Source organism: Ammospiza caudacuta, chromosome 1 (assembly GCF_027887145.1).
Source record: "Ammospiza caudacuta isolate bAmmCau1 chromosome 1, bAmmCau1.pri, whole genome shotgun sequence".
NCBI lineage: Eukaryota > Metazoa > Chordata > Aves > Passeriformes > Passerellidae > Ammospiza > Ammospiza caudacuta.
In genome coordinates, this window is record NC_080593.1 from 102,075,791 (window position 1) to 102,080,231 (window position 4,441).

Here is a 4,441-nt window from a genome sequence, read left to right on the forward strand (position 1 = left end):
TTTTCTGAACAAAGCTGTTCCTTTTTTTTTTTTTTCTCTTGCTGGTTTCTGGGTATAGAATTCAGAACAATGCAAAACTCTGTTAATATAGGGTAAAAGGATTGTGTTCACAAATACAAGCAGCAACCAAAGCCAAAGGTGATAAAGCAGATTGTTAGTTTCATACTCATTTGCTTAACAAAAAGCTATGGGGGAAAAGCTATGTTAGCAGTTGTCTTCTGCTAACAATTCATTAGTTGGAGAATTTGGCTGTTCAAAAATTAATGGCCTTTCTCCTCATCCCAGCAGAAGACAGGGAAGCATGGGTGGATTGGTGGTTAAGGGTGGGGAGAAAAATGAACCAATGTTCTCTGCTGGACCAAAAATCCTTTAAGGGTGATGAGTCAGAGGGCAGGTTAAAAGGATAACTAGTGACTGATTCCATCTGTATGTTGCAACATACTGGAAACCAGTAGGATGACAAAGGAAAAAGTTTATCTGAAAGTTTAGACCCTTGGTTCTACATGTATTTGAGTTAAATTATTTATGGAAATTATTCTTTCGGATTTTCTTTTTCTTCATGACAGAACTTTTTCCATCTGTGATGTTACCTGGCTTTACAGTGAAGAGGAATGAGGAAAACAGAGCAAATATGGCTATTTTGGGCATATTTATTGGGTATTTTTAGTTGTTAAACACTTCTATTTCTCTCTACTGCATTTGTTAAAGAATTGATGATAAACAGGAAAGCAGCCTGAAAAAACTAAACTTAATTTCCCTAATTTTTTGAGTCAAGTTTAGAATGATTTATTGCAATAGTGAAATTCTTCATTAATACTCAAATGCTGCACACATGATAAAGCAGTGCTTGATTTCTGTGCTTATGCTCCAGTGTTGTAGTTTATTATGTATTCTGCATTAATGCCTTGTTCTTTTCTCATCCTCCAGTTTAGCTGAACACTTCTTGTCTGGGATATTCAGTTTGTAGCCCGTGCTGAGGAGTAGCTGGGCTTATACAGTAAAGGTCAGAGTTCTGCATTTCTTCATTCCTTGCTAAATAAAACCAACAGAAAACTCAGCAATCAACCACCCAACCCCCAAACCCTTAACCTGATTCTTCACAATGGCGCTACCAGACTCTGAAAAAAAATCATCTGCAGGAGATGGTTTCTCTTACTCCCTGTTGGTGTCTATTAATAAATTCCACTCCTGTTCAGTTGCAGCATGTAATTAGTGGATGTATGAAAATGGCCTTACCTCTTCTTTACCTTTGCCTCTGTTTTAGAGCTCTGTTTTAACTTGCTTGCTTAGCCTTACGTTAGCAGGTCTTAATCTTTTGTGCCAAAAATGGCAGAATTTGACAGTGTTGGGATTTTAGAATCAAAGATAGGGAAAAACAACCAAAAAGAGCTGTTTACCCAACCTGCTTCTTTGAAGAGGATTGCTAGCCTCCTTCAGCTCCCAAATTTAGGATGTCAGGTGCTTGAACATGAATCAAGAAAATCAAGTTTAGTCTGTGCTGTGGCTGCCAATAATGCCAAGTGAATTTTTGCAAGCACAGTGAGCAGTGCTGCTTCAGCTACTAGGGGCTTGTGCAGCACCAAGGGAGGAGTTGAGTTCCCTGCTCCTCCCAAGGCTGGGAGAAGGAGCAAGTCTAGACCCTCTTTCCCAACCTGACTCTGTTCCCAAGAGCTCACCACATTTTCCTGAGGGATACAAGTGCAAGAGAAGGAATGGAGAGCATAATCTGAGCAGTAATCATGGGATGCAGAGAAAGCAAGAGCCTGACATGGTTAAGGCAGCACGTACAAGGACTCTCCTGACTATGAGCTGAGGCCCTGCTCCATTCCTTGCTGGCTTTGTCCAGATGGCTTTGCAAAGTTGCTGCCCTGTGGAGTTAGATTCCAATTTCTGTTCTGATGCCACACCCTCTTCCCAGGCAACAGCTTCCAAGTGGTGTCAGTGATGTAGGTTGCCATCTTTTCTCCCCAGCCTAGCCTTGACACATGTGTTTGTGTCTGAGCAGTGGCAGCTGCACTTCTAGGACTCCTGGGGTCTGGCTTGTCCTGGCAGCCTGCTGCTAGATACTGCTCTGTGGCCAGGTGCAAAAAAGAGAAAAATAGAAACTGCTCTGAGGCCAGTTAAAAAAGAGAAAAATATGATGGGCCAGGCACATAAATAAAAGGTGTCAGCCAGAGACCAGGCTGAAAAACTAAAGGGGAAATGAAAAACAGACAGGTGAGGACTTTGCGAAGAAGAGTAACAAAGCCAGGTGGGACTCACCATGGAGATTGCAAAATAAGAGAGAAGCTTCCAAGGAAAAGGTGGGAAGTTATTTGAAAGGAAGAGCAACTGAAGGAATTGCTCACTAAATTTGCTACTAAAACAATTTTCAGTTGTTTCTCAGGAAAGGAAGGTGATTAGAGTTGGTTGACTGAAGAGAAACAGGAAGTGTTTGTGCTTCCCATGGCTCTGTTACTGCTTGTGCACAAGCTGGTCCTCTGATGATCCTCCTGCTCCAGGGTCCTGGGTTCATTATGGTGGGAGGGGCTTTTCCCCCTAGGATCAGATGGAAGAGCTGTCTCTTTTTTCTAAAGAGAGCATTAGTTTGCCTCTCCCACCTCCACACATTCTAGAAATTCACATCAAACAGTTGCAAGTAAACACATGTGCAAGAATGGGTGAGTCAAAGCAGGATCATTGTGAGGGCTGAATTCCACAGCCTCAGAGTCTGCATTCTGCATTTTGAGTCAAGTGTATGAAATGCAATAAGGAACAGGCTGGTTCACCAAGTTAACAACTCCATTATTTAGCAATGCCAAGATTTCTGGCATTTTTAAAGTATTACCTTTTTTCTTTTTTTCACAGAAATACCAGAATTTATGACTTGGACTTAGTTATGAAATCTGTGTTACAACAAAAAGCAGTTTCACACACAATAAGATGGTTAATGCTATTTAATTCAGCAGAAACTATGCGAGTACTTTAATTGGAAAGCCTATGCCACAGCTGTGTGATGGCAGGCTCTGACCCTGTAAGGCATCCTCCTCCCTTTCAAAGCAAATAGTCAACCATTTACAAAGAATCAACTTCACTTTGTTTAGTGGCTTTACTTCCAATGGATTTTGCTTTGTATTGTTCTGCACAGTTAATTCTCTTCAATGTATGTTGTGTTATAACTTCATCTCATGCTGTAATTAATATATAGCCACACCTCACATTTATAAAATATGTATTTAAAGGTGCTCTATGGCTATTCATAAATCTTTTAGACATCACTAGACATAGCAAAGAACATGGCCCTGTGACTTTGCTGTCTCCTCTGTGATCCTTCTAAAGACAATCAGTTGGGCCCTCCCAAGCTCTGCCTCTGTTCCAAGTTCCAGCAACTATCTCAACCTCTGAAGTCACTTTCTGTGAAAAACTTGTATTGATTAAAGCTAGATTAGTTCCATTTCTGTGTGGAATAGCATTAGGCAGACAGCTTCAGGTTATGTGATTAACAGTTGCCTGGTTTATATACTTCCTAAAATACGTCTCATTCCCTGGATCCCAAACTAACAAAGCATCATCTTGTCAGGAGAAGCAGACCTTTGGAAATTTCACTATGTTTGTAAAGTGCCTTTTTAAGTATTGAGCAACAGTTTTGCTTGGGTAGTGCTTCTGAAAGCAAGAAGAAAAAGCAAGAGTTCTTGAAACATTTAAAGTTTGGATTTCCAGAGGTTTTCTCCTTTGTTTGCTTGCTTTGTTGCCTAGGAACTGGCCTAAATAAGAGACTCCAAGTAGACAGAGTGTTCTCTGGTGGAGGCTCTCTAATGGAGAAGGGCTGTTTAATTGATATGAGCAGAAACATAAAGCATGCACAGAGGGCAAATGCCCAGCAGTCACTTTGTCAGCTGGCTTAGGCAGAGACCTTTCTGACTTGGCTTTAGTTGGGGCAGATAAACCTGTTGTTCATCTTTCGTTTTGCCAACTGCTTTGAGTATTGTGGATAAATGCTCTTGTACTTTAACCTTTACCTGCCCAGTTGTTTTAATCTATCTTGGTAGCAAGACATGCACAGCATCTGTCGGTGTGGTGAACTTACAAACCCAGGTAGTGAGATCTGTTGGCACATAGCCTATGTCCCCTGTCCCACCATGATCTGTGGAATATCTGGATTTCAGCTACATGGTCTGGGTCAAATAGAGTTAGGAATAGCATTAGCAGCTGGTGATATCCAGGAAGACCAGTAAGATATTGGGGTACCACTTTAAACCGCAGGGATTTATGATGAACACATCATAAACTGAGGGATTTAATTTATATATCAGATACATCTATCAGATTCATCTATATATCACAGATATCATCTGTGATTATTCAGCAGCAGTAAGTGATGAAGTCACATCAAACAAATCCAGCCTCTAGCCTGCAGCTCATTGGGTATTTATGTAGCATTGACTGCCCAGAACACTTCTGC